Source organism: Perca fluviatilis, chromosome 11 (assembly GCF_010015445.1).
Source record: "Perca fluviatilis chromosome 11, GENO_Pfluv_1.0, whole genome shotgun sequence".
Classification (NCBI taxonomy): domain Eukaryota; kingdom Metazoa; phylum Chordata; class Actinopteri; order Perciformes; family Percidae; genus Perca; species Perca fluviatilis.
The window spans coordinates 28544676-28562687 of record NC_053122.1 but is presented as its reverse complement, the minus strand read 5'-3'; the positions used below and the strand labels follow the sequence as shown (position 1 = coordinate 28562687).

General features: G+C 43.1%; 1 protein-coding gene across 4 annotated transcripts in view; it reads left to right on the top strand.

Moving 5' to 3' along the window:
• The window catches only part of LOC120568715 (SPRY domain-containing SOCS box protein 4-like), a 91198-nt gene that overhangs the window by 27457 nt on the left and 45729 nt on the right, over positions 1-18012 (top strand). Inside the window, exon 1 of one of the 4 annotated variants that reach the window (XM_039816395.1) lies at positions 12328-12561. The exons of 2 other annotated variants lie outside the window; for them this stretch is intronic. The gene's annotated coding sequence lies outside the window, so the exon portion shown is untranslated. Of the gene's footprint in view, positions 1-12327; positions 12595-18012 lie in introns of those variants that run through there. One more of the 4 variants, XM_039816399.1, reaches the window with a different exon arrangement.

Here is an 18012-nt window from a genome sequence, read left to right as displayed (position 1 = left end):
TAAACTTCTGCTGCTAAAAGCAGTCAATCTGCAGTGATGTTTGAAATGGAGACACATGGATGTGTTAGCTGTCGTGGTTAGCTCGCCGAAACTACTGCCGAAGCTGCTGGCTGGCTATGCAACGTTAGCTATGTCCGCTAGCACAGACCCGTCGCCAGACCTCAGTCTTAAGGGGGGCATATGAAATACATGGGAGAGCACAATTATTATTAGCGTACAGTACGTATATTTATAATAATCATATACTCTTGTTATACTATTCGCACGTAATCATCACGTTAAACATAACCAACAGCAATATGACCAGGTAGCCTATATAAGCCTACAACACATTACATAGAAGCAATGTTATGAATATCCATAAAACACTTGACTATACAACATATTAGATGTAACACCAGAAGCATCTCTCAAACATTGCATTTTAAAGCAGTCAACAGAAGGATATGCATTGCTATGCATGTGCCATGAGACACACACGCACGCACGCACACATACACACGCACAGAGACTTTGAACCTACCGGTACTTTGAGAGGAGGCAGCATGTCCTCTCTTCAGTCCCTCCTGTCATTTGAAGCTGCATGCTTATTTAAGCCCTTGTCTGTAAATCTTAAACCCCTTAATGAAGAAGGTCGCGTCCGATGATACAGATGTGAATTTCCTGCAGGCATAACAAAATGCGGAGTCCTTTTCCACCGAGTAGCCTACGCAAGCCAGTCCCTGTTCAAATGATCGGTTTTTTTTAACCAAACATTTTGACTGTTTGGGTTTGTCCGTCACACCCCCTGATTCAACAGTTAGTTGTGGCCCAAATGCTGCCCCAGTCGCAGTTGCACTTGACCTGCAGGTCCTGCCAGGCCCAGGGTCGGGCTCCACGGAGCTACTAGCATCAGGCTCAGACTGTCGTCCAGGGGCTCCTTCTCCAACGACAACATCAGGAGGCGTCGGTGTCATATCCAATTTGGCAGAGGAGAATGTTGGTGGGCTTTTCAACCACTTACTGATATCCATGACGAACTGAAGCGAGTAAGCCAACGAAAACTCATCCAGCTTTCAAAAATGTGCGGTAACTGTTGAGCGGCTACACTGACGTAGGCTACGTCATGTCGTAGCCTAACTTTCTTTTTAGTAAGGCCGTGATAGGCTGTTGCAGTGTAGATTCCCATCAATCAAACAAAAATCACACCATTGTTTATTTATATTTTTAATGTTTTAATGATAAAGAATGCAACATTAATGAAACACAAAATTAGCAACAATGATAATATAAAATTAAAGTAATTTTTTTAAGAGTTCTGTGCCTCAAGTGGGGGGGCACAAGCATTTTTGGGGGCGGGCCCGGCCACCTATGGCCCGCCCATAGCGACGGGTGTGCGCTAGCATACGTACAGGCTAACTATAGCCAATTAGCTTTGTGTGTAACTAACAAAAACTCACCCATCTTGTAGGAGCGAAGTTTAACGTTTCATTCAATAAAGTTATGGTACAAAAGGAGCACTAACGCCACAGGTCTTATGTTGACAACGTGGACGCAGATATAGGAAACACCGAAGGCAGTCGGAATATTTACCTAGCGAAACGTCGGCGTAGCTTTAGCTAGCTGTCTAAACTTATGAAAAGCTGAACAGCATCCCCGTCCAAGTAATAACTAAACTGGAGCTAGTAGGCTACTATCACAACGTGAGATATCTAATCAATATGTGTTTACAACCGTCGGGGGATTTCACAGGTGGGACTGGCAAGTTAGCCCATAGCTAGCATGATGCCTTGTATTTTCTAGATCTAGATCATTTTACCGGTACTTATCTGAACTAACGACATGATCACTGTCACTAGATATAAAGAAAACATTGACTTTCACTTGGTGCTATTCACTGACAGTAAAAACACCTCTTCCTCATCCCAGTCAGTCACCATAGTTCTAGTACTAGGCTGATACACGTCTCCCCAACGTGACCCACTAATACCAAAAACGACAAAAACCTTACAAAAACTGTCCTTTAACACTATTTGGAGACATTTTTAACAATGATATACATATATTGAGTGCTATATTAATCAACAGTGGTGGTTAACCTGCAACCAGGTCCTCCATCAAAGACTGGCTGGCCACTAACTACCTGCAGATAAATTCAAACAAGACTGAAACGCTGATCTTTGCTCCAGACCATAAGATCCCACTGATCAAACAGCACCTTGGCTCTCTGGGCCAAGCCATGTCTTTGGAGACACACTCAAAACAGCTCGTCCGAAATTGCTTTTATCATCTTAGGAACATCTGTAAAATACGCAAAATATTGTCAAAAAAGGATCTGGAAATGATAATTCACGCTTTCATATCAACAAGACTTGACTACTGCAATTCTGTTTTTACTTGTTTGAATAAGTCTGCCCTGAACAAATTGCAAATTGTTCAAAATTCTGCTGCTAGGCTTTTAACAGGTGCTCCTCGAAGGTCTCATATCACTCCAGTCTTGTCGGCTCTCCATTGGCTCCCTGTAAAATTCAGAATTGATTTTAAGATTTTAGTACTGACTTTCAGAGCCTTAAACGGTCAGGCCCCACAGTACATTCTGGACCTTTTGAAGCCATATTCCTCTGGCCAGACCCTTCGGTCCGCTGGCCAGAACCTGCTTTCAGTCCCAAAGACTCGTTATAAGACTCGAGGGGACCTGTCTTTTGAGTCTGTTGCTCCCAGACTGTGGAACGCCTTGCCTCTGTCCATGCGTCTGGCAGACTCTGTTGTCTCTTTTAAAAAGAATCTGAAAACATGTTTATTTAGGAAAGCTTTTGGTTGATGGGTTTTCACTAGTGTCACTTTAATTTTACATATGTATATACATTTTATATTGTTTGTGTTACCTATTCTTTTGTACAGCACTTTGTGATTTTATCTGTGAAAAGCGCTTTATAAATAAATTTTACTTACTTACTTACTTACTTACAACATGGGCTTTAAAGTGTCAAAAGAATACGTTGTGGTATTACGGGTTATGGGAGGGACTATTTCTTGGCCGGGTGCAGTGACTTCCTTGAGTGTCCGATGTGCCTAGCAACCTCACGGTGACGACAAGACGAGATGAGATGAGAATAGATAATTAGGGTCCTCACAAATACAGAAATATAAATGTTTGAGTGTATTTAAGTCCATGTGTGAAAACAACAGCTGATCGTTTGATCACAAAATCCTTCCGTGTGTCCTTCATTATCCCTCTTTCTCTATTACCTCATCCAAACTGGCCATGCCTTTCTCTCGGCCATCTGTACACAGTAATCCTACCATCTACTGTTTCTTTTTTTCACACTCCTCCCCTTTTCTCTCCCTCTAACTGTCCCCACCCTTCACCCCCAGGCTGAACATTTAAGACCCCTGTTCCTCCCACTGCCTTTCTTCTGTACTGCTCTTCTCCCCCTTCCATCCATCCCTCCGTCCATCTATCTATCCCTCCCTCTCTGTCGTTCCTTCTCCCTTGGGCCATGTGGACAGTTGGATGGCTTTGTGTTTGACACGTGTGTTGGCAGGAGGCAGCGTGCGCACGCACACACACACACACACACACACACCACAAATGCACATGCACACACACTTCCAGTTTCTGTTGTCATTAAGCTGCTCAGCTGTGAGCCCCCTAGCCCTAATTTTGTGTGTGGGTTGAGGACAGGGCCTCCATTGTCCTGCAGATTAACTCACACACGCGCACACACACACACACACACACACACACACACACACACACACACACACACACACACACACACACACACACACAAACTCTCCCCAGACCCCATGGGGTCCCTAAGTGTGAATGTGCCCTGAGGCAGAAAATCAGGGGGCAATTTACGGCAGGGTCCAGCAGAGAAGATGGGGGATGTACCGCAGGCTAAGTCCTCCGTTTGAAGCTTTAATGTCAAACTGTATCTCTCTGTTCAGCCGTGGCATTAACATCAGTCCAAGTGGATAGCTCTAAGTTCTGGTGTGACTGCACCCAAGACGCATTGAGGACGCATTGAGATCCGATCGCTCACACCACATTCAGAGCTGGTCTGGACCACATATGGCCACATTCTTTTAGCCGTGTGTACGCGAGTGTATCCTGGGCCACTTTTAAGGACCACTTCTCAACTGACATACTACATAACTACAAAAAGGTATTTCTCATGTCACAGAAACCACTGAGAGTGAATCGTGCGTTTCGGATGATGTGTCGTTATTTTTGTTCCAGTGCTCTGCCCACACCTGGTCCCCGGGCAGCCTGAAGCTCTCGGCAGCACGAAGGCACGACGGAACCACCGGTAGACAATAACCTTATTATTACGTTCATAAAATGTATCCAAAAATCTGAACATATTACACACATACCGCCAACAGTGGAGAAAACTACGCCCTTCAGCACACAGACAAAGACTGTAGGCAGCGCTTTTTCATTAATCATTGTATGTTTCTGTAATAGGCTAAATAATGTATGATTTATGTGAGAGTAACAACTGAAATTTAGACACACACAACAATAACAAAACATTTTTTTTAAGGGAAATATGTTGGCTATCTGTATGCAAACTGAATGACGTAATTGTGTTTATTTGCATATAGAGCAGGGAAGTGAGATCTGATACGTGGTCACTTAAAGGACAAATCCTTTGAAATTAAAAAATTAACCAAGGGGTTAATAACACGTGTGTACCGAGTCGGCCGTTCTCTGGGATTTGTTTTCACGCTAATAACAGTTTATTAAGATAGTTTATAAAGACAGTACCGTTCACGTAAACAGGCAGGCGCCATCTTGGGAAAACAGTCATGACCAGTCGAATGACGAACGCCATGCAACCAGTAACCAATAACATAGCTCAAGCACGGCGTTCGTCGTTCGACTGGTCGTGCAACATGGCATCATGACTTTGCGTAAACATACATAGCACTTTCCTAAAGCCAAATGGCATGTTATCTCTACGCATTTTGAGCTATCCACGTGTATGTCTATGCTGTATACAGCAGATGTAAACATACACACGTGTTATCGTTAGAACGTGCCGTGCTATCACGACAACGTCACACACTCTCCTGGGTTAAAGTCCTGTCTTTTACCCATCAGCCACCCCAACCAACCTCCCTCTGCGGACTTCCGTTCTTTCATACTACTCGCTACGGCGATAATTCACACGTAATGTAGGTCAATGGAGGCCAAACAGCATTGATAAACACGCTAAAAAATAGGGATGCACCAAAATGAAAATTCTTGGCTGAAACCGAAAAAGAGGAAACCAAGACCGAAAACCGAAACACCGAAAGAAATTATGCCAATTATTAGTACCATTGCATTTATGGCTATGACTGTGTACTAACTTTACTAAAATCAAGGCATTGCAATTGTATAAATTAATATAAAAGTTTAATTAAAAAAATATCTAGCAGAAATATGGCTATAATCTGATAGTCACATACAGTATATAGTAGCCTAAGAACAGAATAGCTTACCTATTATTATTATTATTATTTGAGGCACTTTCTTGCAGGATTTCACTGAACATATCAGACAACGAGGGTGCATGCCCCTCATCTGGTGCAAAGAGACAAGTCTTTTTTTCTGCGCTCTGATCTCCTCCTGCACCGGGCGCTGCTCCGTGCGCTGCTCCGTCTCCACGCGGGTTCTCCTCATCCATCGCGGTCATTTCTCGTGCGCCCTGCTTCATCCAAGTAATGGTCTTTATAACTCGGATCAAGTACAGTCGCGATGAAGTGCAGAGGATCCGAATAGATCTCACTGAAACGTGTGCTGACAGACTCTAAGAGCGTACTTTTCATTGTTTTCACTCCGTGGTCCGTCTCAACCTCGTTGCTTAGGAGACGCTTTGCAGGTGGAACGGATCGGGTACTGACACACGTGCAGGTCGCGGTTTCTGTTTGCGTCATCACAACATTTCGGCCGTATTGTTTCGGTGATAAAAGTATTTCGAAAATGCCCTTTTGGGCCATTTTTGGCCGAAAATTTCTATTGGCCGAATATTCGGTGCATCCCTACTAAAAAACAATTATGCGTCTTCATAACACGCCAAAATGCCATATGAATTGGCATGTCATACATACGCCACTTTATGAGATCAGTCTGGGTCGTGATTGTTTTCCCAAGATGGCGCCCGCCTGTATACGTATGTATCTTTATAAACTATCTTTTCAATAAACTGTCTGTACACTTACAAAGTTCTCAATGCTTCGGTTTACATGTAGGGACCCTCATTATGCTACCGTGGAAGTGTGGGGCTATTTTGAGCCTTGTTAGTGGTATAGAAATAGCGATTTCTTTTTACTTTACCCGTGCCCCGACGACTAGTGATATAAGCTAATTAGCAGTTTGAGCTAAAACTGGTCACATTTGATTAGGATGAAAACAAATCGGACGACTTGGTACCCATGTGTTATTAACCCCTAGGTTCAGTTTGCGCCGGATTTGTCCTTTAAGACGCACGTGGGGGCACATTCTACTGCCAGGTGTTAACTGCCGTACTTAGAGCTGTCCACTTGTGATGGGATTCCTCAGGATGCACGTTAATGCCAGGTCTGAACAGGGCATTTGGTTTCTTATTCTGGATGATAGCAGTGAGGTTGAATTCCTAGACAGTTCATTATTTAAAAAAGTTTTACAGGAATTTGTTTTAGTCTTTTTTTGCAGGAGTGTACTGTACATGGACACTCATGCTGCAGAAAACAAAAATCACCTGTAAACTAGACATTTTTCTGCACATTTACAGAAAACTTCCTTCCTTCTGAATTTCTCTGCATACACACGCTGTAAGCTACAACAAAGTTATCAGACTCAAAGCAAAGTTAGGTCTGAGATTTATAATGAACCACATTGTTTTTAGTTTAAACAAGAAAATATATTGAGGACTGTATCTTTAACACACAATGTTCATTTATCGGGGTACCTCAAAGGAACTTAACATACTGTGTGTTATTGCTGCAATCAGTTTTGGTGATCACTGGTTTGAAGCAAAGCCTTCCGAAACTAAAACCCGGAAAAGCCTCTAATCCAACAGAATTAAGGGGCTGAGTTAGTGTTTGTACTTTATATGCAAATTAAACTGTAAATAAGCAGCAGTAAAATAATAAGCTGAGCCCTCATAAGCTCTTAAATTTAACCTGTCTATGGGCACACTGTCTTTAAAGCTTTCATATCGGTGAGGCATCGCCAGGTCGTGCCTCTTGGTGAAATTACAAATCCAAACTACTACAATCCACTTCTAGGACTGGGAAGGAACAACAATTAATTGGCCTTTTTCTGAAAGAACTGATGGTGGGATTTCTGCAGCAAACAGGATTACATATATAGAAGTGATAGGATTACAGCAATTAGGCTACATAAACAACCAAGAATTGAAACTTATTTCATGTGCACACACTGCTGAAAATACAAACAAGTTTTTCACACTTGGTAGTAGTGTTAACAGTCTTCTGTATTATCTATTGCAAACCCCACTCCCACTCCCACCCGTTCTGGAAGGTCGGTCCCTCTTCTCACCCACCTGCTTAGGAGAAACCTAAAGAAAGAAAGAAAATAAATATGGGGAAGGGGAAATAAACTTCCGATAACATGAGCTTAAGTAAAATAAATTATATAAATAAATGGGCAGGGGGGGAGGGGCAGTTCAGTTCAGTTATTTTTTTGTTGATTTCTTTAATAATAGCCTGGGTGTCAATATGTTCTAAAAAGGGTTGCCAGATTTTTATGGAAGGTCTTTAGGGGGCAAATCCTTATTTTACTGAGGAAATCATTAGTGCAATATTTCCCCAAACCATAGAACCTGAACCTGGCTTCACGGCAGCACGACTTTAGTGGAAACGCAGCCTCAGTGTCTTTTCCAGATTTCTAACCTAGCTCCAAAGCCCCCTCCTCCCTACCTGTGTGTATTATGTTAAGCCTACAGTGACTCCTTACATTCAAAACCATTGACCTACATCGGTTGGTGTCTAGAATAACGGCGAGTCAGTTAGGACATTGAGGTTGGTGTGTGTGCACATTTATGAATTCCATGTGTGTGCGGTGCAAAGGTAATGAGTTTAACCCATACGTCTGCTTCAGGTGATCCATGGCCGCCAGTCTGGGTTTGTGCAGCTCTGCACATTTCCTCTTTTCCATTTCTGTTTGAGTGAGGCCAATTGACCGGACACACTTTGTATGGGTGTCTTCCTTTGTGTGTGGTCCTGAGCAGAAGTCAGACGAGTGACTTGCCACTAAAATGGTCAGTTCACCTTAAGTGAACCTGGGCTGAAGATGTCGCTACTTTAGTCAGCAGGTGGCAATCAAGACACAGGACGTTGACTTGGGTCTTGAGGAGTTGTAGCATTTATTCAGCCAACAAGTAGCCTAAACTGTACACACACTCCACTCGTAAGTTCACAGCTATATCGTTACTGCTAACTTCATACTCACGCCACACACACATACTCAGGACACAAACTACACACAGTTTTTCCTAATAGGAATTCGCTACTTATATAACACTTTTTAGTTTAAAAAACATGTAAAAAATCCCCAGTCATTTTAGGCACGGCGGGATGGTGGAAACTAAAGCAGAAACCTTACTTTAAAGGAAAAGTTCAACATATTGGGGAATTTGCTCTGCGTGAAATAATGCGGCCTGTGAAATAACTCAGGATCGTGCATCCAGGATTTCCTGGATTATATCTCCTCGCTACCTGAAAGCAACACGCCCCCACAGACCGCCACCAACGCACGGCTGATTTTGGTATGAAGGCTCGCTAAGCAGCTGGCCAGCTTAGCTTAGCACAAGGACTGGAAACAGCTAGCCAGGCACTGTCCGCCTGCCAGCACACCTTAAGCTCTCCAATAAACACAATATATCTTGTTAATCAGTACTAAACAGTGAAAGCGAATAAGAATATTTCCCAACATGTTATACTATTTCTTTAAACGTGTGATGTGCATTTGTGTACGTGTGTGTGTGTGTGTGTGTTTAGTGTTGGTTTTCACCAGCTCCTAATTAAATGCTTCCTCTTATTGTAAATTGTAGATGTCTGAGAGCAAAAGTCTCTCGTACTGCATGTTACTTTTAAATGCCTCTGCAGACGTGATGTAATGATATAGTGGGAGAGGTGGTGCTGTGGGGGGTTTGGTTCCCTGGTGGTTGCTGCAGGCCTGGGAAAAGGAAGTCCATACAGGAAGTGAGCTGGCTGGGCCTCTGTCCTGCATGACTGCAAACACTGTAATCTTCACGGCTGCATGCGTATGGAAAAAGTTAAGTGTGCACATGCTCTTACACACTAGGGCTGTCCCGAATAACACTTTCGGGGCTTTGAAACTTTGGTGGGAAGTATTCAAAGCTTCAACGTGTGTATCAGTCTACGGATAGTCTCGCATTGCCAGACCTCCACAGATCTCCACAGCACTGTGGAGTAAGGTCTGGCTAAACCACAGATACATTCTGGATAGGAGAAAAAGCGCTCTGGGTTGTTTGCAACGATGGTGGCTCTGCAAAATAGTCTCTGGAGGGAACTTGTTATGGTGGAACATTTGCACTACGCAAAAGCAAACTCCACATACAATGAAGTTAACTGTTCACACAATGCAGTAACGTGAGCTATTTAAATTAGCTGGATATACATGGTTAAACATCATTTGCTCTTACCAGTGCATCACCGTGTGTACTTCCACCAAAGCAATCCCACCAATCGGTCCCAAAACGTCCCAGTTAGAGAGGAAATGCCGTAAATGTATTCTTTGTAAATCTTTACAGTTTTTCCCTGAAAGAACCAAGCAGGACTGCCTTGTTGCACAATCCAAATTTTCTTCAAAACTTGCCATTTTTAGCGTGTAGCTTGCTAGCTCGAAGGTTGTTGCTGTTTCCCAAAGCGAATGGATTTTGAGAATGGCAACACACAGAGAGCAGAAGCAGAGGGGCAAAGCCTGATGTCAGGCCTTATCCTGGAAATGTACTTCCGTTGATCCAGACAAATCTACGGACTTTTGCAGGCGGTCAAGGAAGGATTTCTTCTGTTGATTTCTTCCCATGGTGCCGACAGCTTTTTCATCGCAGAATTTAAAATTTTTCCATGCACTTGACTTCTTCATCTTGCATGCCGATAGTTGGAGCTGAGTTGCTAGCCCTCAAGTGGTTAAACGTTCAGTTTTGGTGCTGGTAACGTTAGATGATAGCTCAGGCCAGGAGCCAGGATAGAATGAGATAGGCCGTGACTTTTTTTTTCGTCTGTCCGTCTATTGATTTTAGTACGGGACAGCGCTGCACCAAGGCACAAAACAAACATAGAATAACTAGGCATAATTAATGTTGATGCAGAAATGAATAATTTATGTGCATAAGTGCACGAGAATTGATGATTTGATGTTGATTTGTTTTAAATGCCAGCTGGAGGTAAAAATAGTGTGTGAGCAGTGTTTATGTGAGTTTTTTGGAACATATACATAGAGTTGGCTACCCTCAACTCTGTCTTCACTTCCTGGACTTTGTGAATGACGTATGTGATGTAGCTGCGGGAAAAGGCTCCGACAACTAAAGGCTGATAAATGAACTTAGTCATCACATCACCTCAGAGCCAAGTTATGCAGTAATGTGCAGATGACTAGGAAAGAATAGAGCGCAATAGAGCAAAACAAAACAGAGCAAGCCGTTTCCCAGACAGCACTGGATGTAGGGTGTAAATTGACAACATTTAAAGTAGGAAAAACGATAACTGAACAAAAATAATCTCACATTGTGGAAAGAACCATTCGTCTTAATTAGTGCGTTCACATGCATTTTGAAACCCCAATTATATTTGGGTTAAGGCAATACCTGGTTTTTCAAACGCCATGTAAACTTCTTATCCTGGATAAAATCAGAGTTCTCATACCCTGTTAACAGACCTAGATAACTCCTTTAGCAACCGGGGTATTCGTGCATGTACAGTATAATCCTTAACCTTGACTTCGCGTAAACATACACGCCACGTGGCGTGTTAATCTGTACGCATTTTGAGCTATCCGCGTGTATGTCTACAGTGGACGGCAGTCTGCAACGTCACAGCGTAGCCACGTGGCGTGATATCGCGAGGCTACGGTTCCACCCCGACCAACCTCCCTACGCAGATTTTCGCCCTTTCATACAACTCGCTACGGCGTCAATTCACACGCAATCGCAAGGTAATGTAAGTCAATGGAGGCCAAACGGCGTTGATAAACACGCTAAAAAACGAGTATGCGTCTTGATAACACAATAATGAGAATCAATAAAAGATCAGCCTGACCGGGGTAAGCTCGGTTATGCGTCTGCACATGCGCCGTAGCCCCTTCCCACGCAGCTGCAGTGGGTTTGGACTTGGGAATAAAAGAGAGCAGTTGAAAGCAACAGCACCAAAAACAACAGCAACAACACAAGCTTTAAACCTTTGAACCCACTGAGGACTTTGACATGGCAAGTACTATCAAGAAGACCCATTTCTGGATGGAGGAGGAGACACATTTTCTCTTGCTTTCCAAGTTGTTACGATTTTTGACTAAAGTGAACCGGAAGAAAAAGCCTTATTCCGACCAGTTGTTGGCAGATCTCCACCTACTGTACTCCCGTCATCCTTCCCATTCTTACCCGCTCACGTGTGATGGCATACTGTATGTATACTGGCATAACCCGGTTATTCATTTAACCCAGGAAGACCACACCTCGGTTACTGCTGTGCATGTAAACGCACTGATTGAGTACTTTTTCTTCAGATAAGAGATCATTTTATGGCAAACGCATGTTATCCATGACTTACTTCAATAGAGTGTTATTCTTCAGTGCTATTTGTGATATGTACTTGTGGTAAACATGACATGTGAACATGTGTGTTGTGCAGAGGGGGAGGGGAGGGGGGGTTGGTTGGTTGGTTGGTTGGTTGGTTGGCTCAGTGTGAGCTCTTTGTAAGAAGGGGGGGAGTCAGGAGGGAGGTGAACTGGGTGTTTCTCTTAGCTGCCTGCTGGTCTGGTTGCTGTTGGTAACTTTGCTTGATGAGATCAGAGGGGATCGGCTTTCAGCCCTTCATGTTCATGTCTCTCTCCGCTCCCTCTCTTTCTCCCTCTCTCTCTCCCGCTCTCTCTCTCTCTCTCTCTCGGAAAGGCTGAAGTGGAACTGAAACTGGAGTGGGGCTGGAAGTGTGTTAGGAGCTGTAGTTGTCAGCGGAGAACGTCGTGACGGCGCTGCCTTGGAAACGCTCTTTTAGAGTTGGAGCGCAAGTGTGACGGGGGAAGGTGGGGCTGGTGGGGGGGGGAGGTGAGGAAGAAGTGATAGCCTCGGGACAGATAAGCTCCAGGGAAGGGAAAGAGGGAGGGAACAAGGGAGGGAACAGGAGGGAGAGGTGGGCAGCTCTCTCTCTCTCTCTCTCTCTCTCTGTCTCTCTCTCTCTGTCTCAGTCAGACTTGCCGGCTGCTGGTCTCTTCTTCCTCCTGTCTGGTCGGGTTCTCTTCTTTGCCGGTGGCTGGCTGGAGGAGTTTAGCTGTCTCTTGGCTGGATTTGAACATGGACTGGACAGCTCCACGCAGCGAGACATGAGAAGAGTCACTGGAGCTACACTGTAAGCTGCTAGATCTGTCGTGTTGTCTACAAGGTGTAGTGTGTCATCGCTGAAATATGTCTCACTGAAAGAGATAGTTGCTATTTCAGGAGAGTGTGTGTGTGTGTTTGTGTGTGTATTTGTGGAAGAAATAGAGTAGCCGATACAGCTGTATGCGATGCAGTGTGGTTATTTATTTATATGCATGTCTGAGGGTTACAACTATTTAGCTGTTAAGTGTGATCAGATTTTCATTTTTTTTAATTAAATATTTTTTTTAAACAAGATCAGCAGTTTCTTTTTACCTTTGACGATACGCTCAACATTTTCTTTTCTCTGGATGCTACCATGCATTCAGCCTCCCTCTCTCTCTCTCTCTCTCTCCCCCTTCTTGCTCATCTCCTGTCGCTTTTAATTTTCTTAATGGTCTTGAGGCCCCAGCTGGCCAACTGGGATACCCCTGTGTATGTGTGTGTGTGTGTGTGTGTGTGTGTGTGTGTGTGTGTGTGTGTGTGTGTGTGTGTGTGTGTGTGTGTGTGTGTGTGTGCTTTTGTTTGGGAGAGATAGAGAGTTCGGGGATAAGCTACCCTAGGATTTCCCCCACTCACATACAATAATAGGATAGATCCTACTTTCTATTTTTAAACACAGTGTTTGTCTATATGTTACAAACACCCCTAATCTGAAGCCTTGGTCCACACTTTCTGCAGTAGCTTTTTCTTACAGAGTGTATGTTTAGTCTATGGATTGGGGTGGGAGGGTGTATTTGTGTGGTCCATCCTGGGATAGAGAGATAGTAGCCCTCCTTTCTGACTTTATCCTTTTGTTTTGTCAGCTGCTGACCTCAGTTTCTCTCTCTCTCTCTCTCTCTCTCTCTCTCTCTCTCCCTCTCTCCATCTCTCCCATTGTTTGTGTTCTCTTTATTTCTGTCCAATCCGTACAGCCTTCCTCCACGGTAGCCTCTGCCTGCTTTTTATAGTTAGTCCCTTTATTTAAATAATCGCCTTTTTCAAGGCACTGTTTTTAGTTTCCTCCCTTTGTTTTCTCTTTGTTTTCTCTCTTTCTCTGGTTGCAATGTGAGAACAGTGGGGAGGTTTGTCAGTGGCACCCTGACGCTGTTTGTGTGTATAAAGGCTTGTGTGGATGTAATTTTCCCTTTCAAATATCCCGGCACTGCACCCGGGGTTCCACTTTGCGCAGAGAACACCACGGTGAGACAGACAAGTGCCTCAATCATAAAGTGTGAGCGTGTGTGTCACAGAGCTAATGCTGCAATTATTTCCATTAACTGCCGATTATTGTTTGATGAGGCTATTTGATGAATTGCTTAGTCTAAAGAAATGTCAGAAAATAGTGAAAAAAATGCTCTTCTTGTGTTTCCAGAGCCTAAAGTGACACCTTCAAATTGCTTGTTTTGTTTAACCACCAGTCCCCAGATTTAATTTTGTTTACAATTATATAAAACGGAGACAACAGCAAATCCTCACATTTGAGAGCTGGAAATGACAACTCTTTGGTATTTATAGCAATGCTAGCAGCACACCTCTAGAGATAAAAGTGTCGGTCTGTCAGTCCACCACTCTCCAGGCTAAAATATCTCAACAACCATTGAATGAATTGATATGGTTCCCATCATAAGGTCAGACTTGGCATTTAGCCGAAAGCATCACTGTGATATATAAGTACAGGCTCACAGAGCTGCTAGCATGGCTGTAGACTTGTAGTCTTGTTGCTTAATACAGTGGTTCTCAAAGTGGGGTCCTGGGCCCCCCCAGGGACCCCAGCAAAAAAGGGGAATCATTTATTTTCACTATAATTGCATCCATAAGTAGGATTGGGCATCGAGAACCTGTTCCAACTTGGAATCATCTCAAAAGTTACGATTCCAATGGAATTGTTTGTTTATTGGAATCGTTTGGAAAATTTGGTTTAGAATCCGATCATCGGTTCCAAATTTAACACAAGTAACTAAGTAAGTTTTGGTTTCTATAGCAGCCACCGTTCTTCCAGGCGCTTGTTGTGTTGCAGCCACTGAGCACAGTAAGCGGCGCTCCAAAGTGTGGCTTTGACGTTGAAAAAGCCCAGTAAAACTGTAAATCAACATTGAATAAAAATACGATTTTCCTATTATCTGTGAAATAAGCATGCGACCCTTTTCAACTCCACCTCTCAAAGAATCGGGAATTGGGAATCGATAAGAACCGGAATCAAATGTTTTGTTAAAATTGTTAAAATCAAAACGATGCCCATAAGTAACCCTATCCATAAGTAACACAAGTTACAGAATATATGGCTGTTTTGGTCATGGGTTTCATATACCTTTTTGTAATAAAATATCTAAAAGCTAAAATCCTATCAGATGGAGGACCCTAGGACAAAGTCTAATCAAATGGGGGGGCACTGGTGGTCTTATTTATGTCAGTTCAGGAGTCCTTCACGTGAAAAAGTTTCGGAACCACTGGCTTAACAAATAACCTAAACAATTAGTTGGTTATTAGAATTGTTAGTTGTCTGCCAGTTGACTAATTAATATAGGAATGTATTGCTTCAGCTCTATAAAGAACTCTCAGCTCCTCAGTCTCCTTCTCTTTAGTGTTATAAACATACAGTGAAGCCAGTGGAAAAGAGTGGCCCGAATGTTGTTTTATACGTCATTCCATCACGACAGCGTAAAAGAAATAAATAATTCATGGGTTGCGTTTGACTCGTGTGGGTGTGACGGGTTTCATCACACTCTTGCGCAGGCAGGTCGGATGTTAAATGAGCGAGGCAGCATCAGTGCGTCATATTCAGGCAGACTTTGATTCAGTTTCATTACTGCTGAGGTTGTGAATCTGCCACCTGAATCTACTGCGACCCCAGAGAGAGCTTTATGAATGGCACTGCCAAGGCCTTCTGTGTGTGTGTGTGTGTGTGTGTGTGTGTGTGTGTGTGTGTGTGTGTGTGTGTGTGTGTGTGTCCATATGTGTGTGTGTATGAGAGAGAGAGATGAATAGGTTTTGCGTAGGTGTCCGTAAAGGAGTGCTCAATCACTGTAGCACTAATGGTCTTCCTTTAGGGCACCATGGATTTTAAGGTGTCACAGCAGGCATGAGAGGAATATAACAACTTAGCAGCAGACAGTGTGTGTGTGTGTGTGTGTGTGTGTGTGTGTGTGTATATGTGTATATGTGTATATGTGTGTGAGTGAGACATCCTCTATATTTCAGTCTGTCTACATACACTGCATTTAATTTTTTTTGGCAACTATTATTGGTTTCAATTCCTAGATCACCAATGTTGCAAGTTCGGTATTTAAGAGAAAGAGCGAGGGAGTTTTAGGAGGGAATTTTTCATTTCAAGAGAAGATTAGATTCATTTAAGCCAAGGAGGAAGATGTGGGAGAGGGAATATGATTCATTAGGGACACAGTAACTGGAGTTACCTAGAAGAGAGTTCAGACTGTGATGGAAGAAAGAAAGGGAGAGACTCAGCTTTTCTGACCGGAGTGAGGATACATAAAAGTGATGCATCAGGAATATTTCACTAAAGGTAACCATCAACTTGTGTATAAAGGTCATTTCTTTTTACAATACATGCATAGTCAATTTCATCCTTGTGTGTGAGGGGTTGTGTCTGTCAGTAAGCATGTGTACTAGTACGTGTGTATTTGCTAGTGTGCAGTGTTTTGCAGAGCGTGCTTTTCCTGCATGCTGAGCTCACATTGATTGCCGCATGGTAGACGCTGGGGCATTTTGGTGGCAGGCCTGAGATCATTTGTACCAATTGACGAGGGTGTCAGCTCTGCTTGTTGCTTTGGATTTACTGGCACAGTTGGACAGAGACACAGGCAAGAGACAAATGTGTAGGTGAATAGGGAAGAAAGTAGAGAACACAATGGGATAGGAAGTTGGTGAAAATAGTAGGGCTGGGTATCGTTCAAAAATGTTCGATACCGATACCGGTACCAATACCATTACCATTACCGTGACTTCAATACTGGTTCCAAAACTATACGTTTTTTGATACTAATTTTGCAAAATAAAAATAAATTACAACATTACACATTACAGCACACATCTCAGTGAGCCCAGACGTGAGCCCAGACGTGAGCCCAGTCTCTGTGCGTAACGTAGAGCTTTTGCTGCCTGCCTCTACGACGTGTAACGTTAGACAGCCAATCACCAGCATTATTAGATCTGGGTAGAAGCATGTTGCATGCTTATTGGCTCACTGGCGATGATGAGATTTACTCCTTAGGTATTGAAATTAGGTATTGAACGACAAGGCATTTTTCGATACTCAATACTTTAGAGGCAATCCGGTCGGTGCCTAAAAAGTATTGAATTCGGTACCCAGCTCTAGAAAATAGAGATGTGTGAGGAAACAAAGTGGAAAAAGTCAAACCCACAAAGCGAGACAGTGATACAAGAGTACTCCTATATTCTTCTACAACTGCCTAATAAGTCCAGAGATGTCTATATGAGTGTGCCACTTCTTGTCTTCAGCTGCAAGATACGTTTTAAAGTCCCAGTCTGGAGTCTCTCTGTATTTTGACATCCTGTTAGGAGCCAGACGGTACAGTTTATGTCTAGCTCTGGCATCTTCGGCTACCCAGGGATTCCCTCAGTAGGAATGAATGTCAGCAATGTAGAGAGGATGGTAGTTTGTTTAATCTGGTGGCTACAGCTGTTGCTATGAAGAGATATAATATACGTGTGTGTCTGTTTTTCTGTGTGTTTGTGAGCTCTGTTTTTATACGCTATGGTGCCCAAATGTCCCCCCCCCCCCGGAGTGGAAAGTGGAAGAAATGACCACTTTGTGATTCATTTTTCAGAAGTCATAGGAACACTATACTTCAGCATGACAGTTAAGGTTCAAATAAGGTCTTAGTGGTTTAAAATCGGTTGTCTAATTGCGGTAAAGAAAGTGATATGGTCTAAGATTAGGCTGTGAATAAGTCAAGCAAAGTCAAGCAAAAACTATAACAGAAGGGTGAGCAAAACTACAATACATCTGTTATAATGAGACCCAGAAAATGAGTTTGGCCTTTTTATCAAACTTCAAAATGTGGCCTTCTACTGCTCTCCACAATGAATTTCAAGCTTGACCAACATATCAGTGAGCGAGCACTTTTTAAAATGAACTTCCCCCCTAATTCTGCACTTAAATCAGAATGCACTACGACCAGAATAATGCGAGTTCACCGAACCTTGGAAGGTGAATCCAAAAGTTCATTTTGCAAACTGCTGACATATTGTAATGCAGACTCATTGCCATTCCCCCAGGAAAAGACACCTCAACATTTCAGAAGGAAGCTGCTGTATTTCTCATGTGATAACATGAGACAGAAACAGACGCACATTAAATGATTTCAGTTGCAGTTCATTAAATGTTTCATTGCAAGGTCTGTCTTTCCAAATGAATGTCCCTGGTGTCTAAGCTGTATGGGGGGCAAGTCACATGAACATCTCTTAAAATAATAGTTTTTTT